The following is a 10768-nucleotide window of genomic DNA, read 5'->3' as shown; positions in this document are numbered from 1 at the left end:
TAGTTCCTTGTAATAATCAGTAAATGTTTCTATGTCGGGGGCCTCAGGGGGCTCCAACGATGAACCAGATAAAATGTGTTCGGCTGCTTGCGTAGGATTTTTTGTATACAGCTTTTGTATGCGTGCGTATTCACTTGTTCGCCTTGCTGCGCGAGCGCCCTTGATCTTCCGGTGAGTATTTATTTTCTTATTTCTATTGCACGTATGTTTGGTTGTTTTGTTGTGGGCTATTTCCTGTATGTAATTGTCAATCATGTTCATTATCTGTGTTTCTTCAGTGTTATTTAGTATTCCTGATATTATGTCTTTCATTTCTTTTGTAGTTTCCGATTGGATTTCACGCAGCAAGTCGCACACTTCAGCAGAAGCTATGAGGTTGCATGGATTTTCAACATTTACTGTTGCATCTGCGGGTTGTGGAGCTGGAGACACGTCAGGTCGTACTTCATCACATATGGGAACCGGGGCATCACCAAGAGGTAAGTATGTATTGAGATTTGTGTTTACATTATTTTCTGCTCTATTTAATATTATTTTAGGTGTTAGCGGACATAATTCTCTATGTTTCTTAATTTTCTGTTTCTCTATTTCTTCTTCAAGATATTGTTTGTATATTGGTTTTTGCCTTAGTTTTTTGATGCCATCTATCGAACGTTTAGTGTATTTTGATAATATTTTAATTATATCTCTAGCCAGCAGTGATGATCTATTTGGAATAGTTGCTTCAATTTCAGCTATTGCTCGTATTTCACCATCGGTATATTGTGGCCGTGTAGAATTTTGCTTTTTGGTGATTATTTCAACATCTGCAGCATTATATTCAACGGGGTGTGCCCTGCGTTGGTGTTGCCTCAGTCCGGCATATGTCTTAAATTTTGAATTACACATATCGCACAAATATCCGTCAGGCTGTTTTGGTGGTGCATTACACCTACGGACGTGTTGCGCTGCGCTCGCTGGTGTTCTGTCAGATAGTGGGTCATGGCAAGATGGGCAGTACTCGGGCACATTTCTGCGCCCAGTATTAGATGACCTCGAGCTATTTTGTACAGAAGGAGGAGGACCGGGGTCCTCCGGGTTGGTGTCTTCCACCAGTGCTGTCGCCGCTGCTTGGGTCCGACAGTATCCGAGATTTATATTCCTTTTGTATTTTGCTGTATTAACATGCCCGAAGGCGTGAGCACAGCGGGCTGCAAACCCGAAGCGCCCACCCGGATTTCTCCGAGTTCGCCGCACGTCGTTTCGCCGTAATCCCGCTCATTAGAACGGGAATCACGTTACCGGCAGGTACCACTAGGAGGTAGACGTGCGACTTGGACGGGAGAGGCTGAAGGACCTTACTAGAGGTCTGAGTTACGCTTCACCGTCCCAGTAACTACAACTCTCAAAGCAACCGGGTCTCTCCTGAGACGCCACCGATGTAGTGTGGCTCCCGAGCCCTCCGCACCTCCACGAGGTGGGAGCTGGGCAACGTATGGCCGCCAGGTCATACGGCTGAGCCGGAGGGCAGGCGTTGAGGGAGGGATGCGGAATTCATAGCTTAAGCGAGTCATAGTAAACTCCCGCCGTTTACCCGCGCTTAATTGAATTTCTTCACGTTGACATTCAGAGCACTGGGCAGAAATCATATTGCGCCATCACCCTTGAGGGCCATCGCAATGCTTTGTTTTAATTAGACAGTCGGATTCCCCTAGTCCGTGCCAGTTCTGAGCTAAGCGTTGAATGGCGGCCGAAGAGGCGAAAAGGACGGCCGAAGCCGTCACAAGAAGCCTCGCAGCAAGGAAGATCCGTTAGCGGCCAAGGCACGGGACCGAGCTCGGATTCCGGGACGCGACACGAAGTCGCCAACCGTTCACCTCCCCCAGGCCCGGCACGTCAGCCTGGCCAACTTCCCGACCAAGCCCGACACGTCCCGCTCCTCAGAGCCAATCCTTATTCCGAAGTTACGGATCCAATTTGCCGACTTCCCTTACCTACATTAATCTATCGATTAGAGGCTCTTCACCTTGGAGACCTGCTGCGGATATGGTTACGAACCGGCGCGATACCTCCACGTGGCCCTCTCCTGGATTTTCAAGGTCCGAGGGGAAGATCCAGACACCGCCGCAACTGCGGTGCTCTTCGCGTTCCAAACCCTATCTCCCTGCTAGAGGTTTCCAGGGAACTCGAACGCTTATACAGAAAAGAAAACTCTTCCCAGATCTCCCGACGGCGTCTCCAGGTCATTTTGGGTTACCCCGACGAACACTCTTACGAGGGCCCGATTGGTATGCGGTTCCACTACCGGGTTCCGGAATAGGAACCGGATTCCCTTTCGCCCGATGGGTGTGTTTCTTCCCAAATCACGCAAAATTATATAAACAATGACGCATCTGCGACGCAACGAAGACACGACTTGCGTTCGATAGTTTGTAAGATTTAACCAAGCAAAAAATAGAAAAAAAATCGCTTTCAGGCGTTCGACAACGTCGCATCACGTCGAACGTGAAGTATCCATCGATCCGAACCGCGATCATTTTTTTTCGGCGTTCAACGTTTTTGTCAATTTATCAATAAAAATGATCATGTTCGAGCGGTGGATTAGGACACAAACACGAAACGACGGCGACGTAAATTGTTATTTAACTGCAATTTTTTTCTCTTTTTAACATTTTTTGCCTTTTGCGCGCGTACGTGCGTGCGAGCGTACGTATGTTTGTCATTTGCGTTCGAAAAGCGTGAATTTTAGGACACCTCATCAACATTAGATTTCTCTTAGGGCTTAGGATCGACTGACTCGTGTGCAACGGCTGTTCACACGAAACCCTTCTCCACGTCAGTCCTCCAGGTCCTCGCTGGAGTATTTGCTACTACCATCAAGATCTGCACCGACGGCGGCTCCGCCGCGACCCTCCTACTCGTCAAGGCTTCATGGAGAACGGGAACTGAATCCTGCTCCTGCGCACTTGCCGTTGACGGCGGAGTATAGGCGCGACGCTTCAGCGCCATCCATTTTCAGGGCTAGTTGCTTCGGCAGGTGAGTTGTTACACACTCCTTAGCGGATTCCAACTTCCATGGCCACCGTCCTGCTGTCTTAAGCAACCAACGCCTTTCATGGTATCCCATAAGCGTCGACTTAGGCGCCTCAATTCTGCGTTTGGTTCATCCCACAGCGCCAGTTCTGCTTACCAAAATTGGCCCACTTGGCACTCTGATCCAAGAAAAATTTTATCAATTTATATCTCGTGGCTTCATGAAAATTCAAGCAAGCCAGAGATCTCACCCATTTAAAGTTTGAGAATAGGTTAAGGTCGTTTCGGCCCCAAGGCCTCTAATCATTCGCTTTACCAGATGAGACTCGTTATGCGTTCGAGTCGAGTGCCAGCTATCCTGAGGGAAACTTCGGAGGGAACCAGCTACTAGATGGTTCGATTAGTCTTTCGCCCCTATACCCAGTTCCGACGATCGATTTGCACGTCAGAATCGCTACGGACCTCCATCAGGGTTTCCCCTGACTTCGTCCTGACCAGGCATAGTTCACCATCTTTCGGGTCCCAACGTGTACGCTCTAGGTGCGCCTCTTCTCGCAATGAGAACGAGACGCCCCGGGAGTGCAAGGCCTAATCGTAACGAGGCCCATCCTCCCTTAGTCGACTTCACGGACGACTTTCACTTTCATTTCGCCTTTAGGTTTATCAAATCCCAATGACTCGCGTACATGTTAGACTCCTTGGTCCGTGTTTCAAGACGGGTCCCGAGAGTACCCAAAGCAATAGCGTCGCCGACCGGTAATTCAAAGTTTGGCCAGTCCAAGGACTCCGCCTGCCAACAGCCCGCCAGGCCCGGTTACCGCGCTAAGTCCGTACATCCGGTATCTAGACTGGAACGAGCTTGCGGCGGTCCTGGACGCAGTGCGTTCGAGAATTTTGCGGCCTGATACCGTCTGAGTACCGTCGCGCAGTCGGCCGGGAATCCAAGGGGCTGTCATCGTACGCTAAAAGCGACGGACAGTCTTCGCCTCGGGCCTTAGACCGACACGCAACGGGTCGCGACGTTCTACTAGGGGAGAAGTGCACGACTACATAGCCGGAACATTCGCCGCGGGTGGTGTGCCCACGCCGATGGGAAACCCGCCGTAACGGGACCATCCGGGGCACTATCGCACCAACACGGGAGCCAGCTTCGTTGACGATGAATCTACCCATCCGATCTTTTGGGTTTCTCGGGTTTACCCCTGAACGGTTTCACGTACTCTTGAACTCTCTCTTCAATGTTCTTTTCAACTTTCCCTCACGGTACTTGTTCGCTATCGGTCTCGTGGTCATATTTAGCCTTAGATGGAGTTTACCACCCACTTAGGGCTGCACTCTCAAGCAACCCGACTCTAAGGAGAGATCCACCCGAGACGCGTACCGGCCGCTACGGGCCTGGCACCCTCTATGGGTAAGTGGCCCCATTCAAGATGGACTTGGACGCGATTCGATGTCTCGGGATAAACGGATCCTCCTGAACACTACATTTCCCAGCGGCGTTAACCGCGGGATTCAGTGCTGGGCTCATTCCTGTTCGCTCGCCGCTACTAAGGAAATCCTTGTTAGTTTCTTTTCCTCCGCTTGTTAATATGCTTAAATTCAGCGGGTAATCTCGCCTGCTCTGAGGTCGTCGAAATTTTATTATTTCTTTTCAAAGTTATACACGCAAACTGTACGCTCTTTTCGGGGTTTCGACACGTAATACGAAAGGTATATTAATACCAACGCATACAGGGATTATATCGTTCGATTTTTTCCTTGTATCGTTCGATAACCAACTATTTTTCTCTTTTCGGATCAACACGATCGTCGACTACTCGAAGGTACGTACGAGCCAAAATGAAAGCTCGGTGTCTCCTCTCTCTTTTGTTCGACAAAAGAAAAAAGGCACTTAAAACGCCGCATGTTCGGGCAGGCGGAACAACGACAAAAAAAAAACGACGACGACGACGTCCGGTTGTTCTCGACTCGCGTCGGAGTATATATGTATATATATAATCGGATATATCTTTTCATCTATCCAGGGCGCGTTAAAACAAACGACGAGGAGAGACTACGACAACGAGGAGATAAAGGTCGGACCTTTTCTTCTTACCCTCGGCGCGCTCTCGCACACGATCGTTTCATGTTTCTTTTGTCCCCTAAAGGATACACATATACCGTTACATATTTACGTTCGAATATACACTCGACGGTCGATAAACCGTAAAGACGCATCGTCCGATACGTTTTTTTCTTTTGCTGTCACGTTCCGACGCAAAATCCCAGAAATGGGCGAGAATGCCAGAGACAGCCAAGTAAACCATCGGTGACTTATCATGGTCCAGAGAAGAAAGGGTTAAAGGAAAAAAAAATCCCATTTTTAACGTGCGTGGTACACCTTCGTCGTGTATATATCGTTCGATGAAACCACGAGCGCACAAAAGGAGGAACAAAAGCGTTTCGAGATCGATCTTCGGTGTAAATGTCATTGTTCATTTGCGTTCGACCGTTGTTTGATAAAAGAAATTTAACACACGAACAACAATGAAGAGGGAGACTCTCGCAAGACGATCACCAAATAAGCGTTTATCGTTCGATCGGTCCGGGTTTTTCAACGTCCGTCCGGCACAATTATGCACTTCGAGGACTGGACGACCGGAACCCGTATTGGGATCGCGCGGTCTTCCGCTTCTAATCAACGACAACGAAGCGATCTGCGCTTGTAAATGTTAAAAAAACGTGGCGAAGCTACGATCTCGTAATAATTTAACCGTGAAAGAGCTTCCATCGCACGTTTATTTTTAACTTTTCTCCTCGTTGTACAAACTTTCGCACCGTCGAGAAAAAAATTCGACAATCATTTCAGACAACGTCGGGAGCGCGGAGAAACGTCGTAAACACGCTCTACTCTCGGCTTGCTTCCTTCAATTGGTGTCTAACAATTCTCTCGCAGGGCGAAGAATCATTTTCTCTCTCGTCTAAATATCCTTCTGTAGTTAGGTGTTTTCGACTCGGGAGCGCTCTTTCACGGGCGGTCGTATATGGTCTCTTTTAGGGGTTTAACTAGAAACCACGACTCACGCAAGCCGAGGTAAGCGCATTCCGCCGAGAAGATCCTAAAACTAGGAATTGCGAGATATACGAAAATGTTCTTCTGTCGCCTGTGAAAAAAATGAACACTAGCAAAGAGAGGGCGAGACACGAACGTTCCATTTAACATTCTCCGCGTCAAACGCCGACGAAATGTCCAACCATCGCTCGTACGTTTTCGCCAATTTCGCAAGTTGTTCTCTCTCTCGCGTTCGACCATCGGATCCCGCTCCGAAACGCTCGACTTTTCGGCGTTTAACAGTTTCGTTTTATCTAGTCGAACGACGAGCGGGACCGAAAAAAATTTAACAATGAAGAGAAAACCTTTTGCTGCTAAAGGCAAACGCAAGCAGTCTTTAGTTATATAAACGACCCTCAGCCAGGCGTGGTCCAGGAATTGTATCCGTGGACCGCAATGTGCGTTCGAAATGTCGATGTTCATGTGTCCTGCAGTTCACACGTTGACGCGCAATTAGCTGCGTTCTTCATCGACCCACGAGCCAAGTGATCCACCGTTCAGGGTAATCGTATAAAAATTTTTGTTCATATTTAACAACTCAGCGTCTGAAAACCAGTATGTACGTGATTTAACCTGGTTTATAAATTCGTTCGATTGTCCATAGAATACTAACTCCAATCCAAGCGCAAGATCGAGTATCGGTATTCGGACGTCGTCCCGTCATAGCTCTGTTCACAGATTTACCCGAGCTGATTGATGATTAAGACGACACGATAACGTCCATGGACGGGTAAAGGACCGTATAAAACTACAAAACCGCCGATGAAACAACGCTCTGTGGCGCATTTCTCTTCGTGCGGCGAGTTTTCAGTCCGTTCCGGGTGGTAAAGTCATTCAAAAACCGCGTAAAATACGAAACGCGCTGTCGCGCGTAACACAGAGTCTCATGTTCGCTGCTTACATATATTGGACGTCTTGGCGGTATCGCGAGATTCGATACGGACTCCATGGCCGGCGTCAGATCGGTCTACCAACGAAGGAGACTACGCTATCGTTTTCGCTTCTCAGCCGGTCCGTAAAGCGATACGTTACCATATCGTCCGTCGTAAGCAGGCGGACTCTCGTGAAGTTGCGACTTCGTTCGTCGAAGCGGTTTCGTGGTTCGATTTCCATCGGTTACCCGGACACCCCCCGCGTGAAAGCCTCCGTGTCACACTCTAAATTTAGTTTCTCGTTTAACACGAAATAGAGAGAGGCTAAAAGGGGGTGTTTCCTTTGTCCAAAGACAAAATTTATAGAGAGAAAGAAAATAAAATGAAAGTCTCTCACGAAGCGGGCGAGAAAAAAAACAAGAAATTTAACAATTTTTTTTCGCAAACCCATGCATTTCGTTACCAAACGTCCCAAAATATTTCCTTATATTCTCTCTCGTGTTTTCACACGGGGTCGAGAGAGTACGCAACACGAATCAAGAATAAAAATTATAGAAAGGAAAGTCCGATAAGAATATTTCGAGATTCTTATAACCTTCACCTCTTCATACTTCTCCGAAATCTCTCGCTTTCCTGGCGCGTATCTATTTAACAATTTCGATTCTCTCCTCCTTTTAACTCAGACGTCGCAACGAACGGGTACACCATGTATACGATCCATTTTACATAACGAACCTTCTGCCGGTAAAATTCGCGACAGATTCATTTATGTATAGATATATTTTTATATGAGAATGTTCGGATTTTCCTTCGTGTTCAAGTTGAACATTCTTGTTACGACGATTTTTTGTATTTATCGAAGGATCGTGCGGTACCCGTTAATAAGAAGTAAACGACGTCCCGGGAGAGTCGAAACCTTTCTTATACGCTACGGAAAGAAGAGCCGAGAAGATAGAGAGGAAACTCTCGATTTTCTTTCGTCGGTAAACTTTCGTTCTTTCTATTTACAGCGTTCGACATGAAACGGCGTTGCTCTCTCATTTTTTAACTTTATTTAACGTTAGCGCTTGTTCGTACGAAACGCGCCGGCGGATACGGAATACGGACGGGAGTATCGACGATGAGAACCAAAGCGACCTCCTATACGTAACCGTAATATCTCTCCGCATCACGACTGCCGTAACTACGAATTGTCATTTAACATTTTTGGTATCTGTTTTTTCTTTCGTTTGTTTGCTACTACCTCCAAATATTTCTCTCCCTTTCTCTCTCAATCATCTATCGTGGCTCGTTTATACGCATTTTTGTTGTGTACGGCCAATATATTTATTATTTGTTTATTATACGCGAGGAGCTGCACTTTTCATCCTCATTTTTGCGTATCATGTGTTATAGTCATATACTTTTGGCTGCTTTTCACAGTTTTTGCGTGTATTCATATTGAGAGTCATAGATTTTGTCAAGTTTTTCTTTGGCACGTACTGTATATATTATTATCATGTGTTTCGTGTCTTTGTGTATCATGTGTTTTAATGTCAAGAGCTCACGTAGTGATAGAGTTTTCTCTCTTTCAAACTTTGTAAGTTTGTTTAAAACTTTCGTTAATGATCCTTCCGCAGGTTCACCTACGGAAACCTTGTTACGACTTTTACTTCCTCTAAATAATCAAGTTTGGTCATCTTTCCGGTATCATCGGCAATGCCTAGACATTGCCGCGCACCAGTCCGAAGACCTCACTAAATCATTCAATCGGTAGTAGCGACGGGCGGTGTGTACAAAGGGCAGGGACGTAATCAACGCGAGCTTATGACTCGCGTTTACTGGGAATTCCTCGTTCATGGGGAATAATTTCAAGCCCCAATCCCTAGCACGAAGGAGGTTCAGCGGGTTACCCGGACCTTTCGGCCAGTGAAAACGCGTTGATTCCTTCAGTGCAGCGCGCGTGCGGCCCAGAACATCTAAGGGCATCACAGAGCTGTTATTGCTCAATCTCGTGCGACTAGAAGCCGCTTGTCCCTCTAAGAAGATTTGTTTGTACGTTGGTAGTAAAAACCACACCGACCGAAGCCGGGGGCCTTCGAGATACCATAATTTACGTCTATTTAACAGGCTAGAGTCTCGTTCGTTATCGGAATTAACCAGACAAATCGCTCCACCAACTAAGAACGGCCATGCACCACTACCCACCGAATCAAGAAAGAGCTATCAATCTGTCAATCCTTCCGGTGTCCGGGCCTGGTGAGGTTTCCCGTGTTGAGTCAAATTAAGCCGCAGGCTCCACTCCTGGTGGTGCCCTTCCGTCAATTCCTTTAAGTTTCAGCTTTGCAACCATACTTCCCCCGGAACCCAAAAACTTTGGTTTCCCGGAAGCTGCCCGCCGAGTCATCGGAGGAACTTCGGCGGATCGCTAGCTGGCATCGTTTATGGTTAGAACTAGGGCGGTATCTGATCGCCTTCGAACCTCTAACTTTCGTTCTTCATTAATGAAAACATTTTTGGCAAATGCTTTCGCTTCTGTCCGTCTTGCGACGATTCAAGAATTTCACCTCTAACGTCGCAATACGAATGCCCTCATCTGTCCCTATTAATCATTACCTCGGGGTTCCGAAAACCAACAAAATGGAACCGAGGTCCTATTCCATTATTCCATGCACAGAATATTCAGGCGAAGATAGCCTGCTTTAAGCACTCTAATTTGTTCAAAGTAAACGTACCGGCCCACCTCGACACTCAGCGAAGAGCACCGCGATGGGATATTTAACTTGGGCCGCAACTCCGAGGAGAAGCTAAACCCACCGGTAGGACGTATCGCATAATGCCAGTTAAACACCGCGAGCGGTGAACCGACACTGCGACACACAGATTCAACTACGAGCTTTTTAACCGCAACAACTTTAATATACGCTATTGGAGCTGGAGTTACCGCGGCTGCTGGCACCAGACTTGCCCTCCAATGGATCCTCGTTAAAGGATTTAAAGTGTACTCATTCCGATTACGGGGCCTCGGATGAGTCCCGTATCGTTATTTTTCGTCACTACCTCCCCGTGCCGGGAGTGGGTAATTTGCGCGCCTGCTGCCTTCCTTGGATGTGGTAGCCGTTTCTCAGGCTCCCTCTCCGGAATCGAACCCTGATTCCCCGTTACCCGTTACAACCATGGTAGGCGTAGAACCTACCATCGACAGTTGATAAGGCAGACATTTGAAAGATCCGTCGTCTGTGCTAGAAGACCGTACGATCAGCACAAAGTTATTCAGAGTCATCATAGCCGACGATGGGAAGACGGACGAACCGTCCGCCGCATCGATTGGTTTTGATCTAATAAAAGCATTCCTCCCATCTCTGGGTGGAATTCTGGTTTGCATGTATTAGCTCTAGAATTACCACAGTTATCCAAGTAAATTGTTGTACGATCTAAGAAACCAAAACTGATTTAATGAGCCATTCGCGGTTTCACCTTAATTCGGAATGTACTTAGACATGCATGGCTTAATCTTTGAGACAAGCATATGACTACTGGCAGGATCAACCAGGGAGCTTAAAGAATTATTTCAATTTCTTAAGCCAATTTTATTTAACATCAAATTGGGTCTTTCTACGTTCGACGGCGCCTTTACAATTTAACAACGACCGATCGACGTTAGGACCCACAATTCCTCCTCCTCCTTTTCTCTCTCTCTCGTTTCGATTTTATTACGAATCCTCCACACACCTCAATGCCGGAGATTCGAAGAAACGCATATCGACGTAGTAATGCCGAAGAATAATATTCTCCGGTTCAAGAAAGTTTTGAA

The 10768-nt window shown here is 47.1% G+C and overlaps 2 non-coding genes across 2 annotated transcripts; both read right to left on the bottom strand.

The window, feature by feature from the left end:
* Positions 1-6453: 6453 nt before the first annotated feature.
* On the bottom strand, positions 6454-6608 carry LOC143266310 (5.8S ribosomal RNA). Its single transcript, XR_013041340.1, has one exon. It is a non-coding gene; the product is annotated as a 5.8S ribosomal RNA (ribosomal RNA).
* Positions 6609-8577: 1969 nt separating this feature from the next.
* Positions 8578-10510, bottom strand: LOC143266311 (small subunit ribosomal RNA). The gene has a single exon (XR_013041341.1). It is a non-coding gene; the product is annotated as a small subunit ribosomal RNA (ribosomal RNA).
* Between the last annotated feature and the right edge of the window lie 258 nt (positions 10511-10768).

The sequence above is a fragment of the Megachile rotundata genome, unplaced genomic scaffold (genome assembly GCF_050947335.1).
Source record: "Megachile rotundata isolate GNS110a unplaced genomic scaffold, iyMegRotu1 scaffold0190, whole genome shotgun sequence".
Lineage (NCBI taxonomy): Eukaryota > Metazoa > Arthropoda > Insecta > Hymenoptera > Megachilidae > Megachile > Megachile rotundata.
Note: the sequence above shows the minus strand (reverse complement) of the source record. Positions and strands in the feature narration are given on the sequence as shown.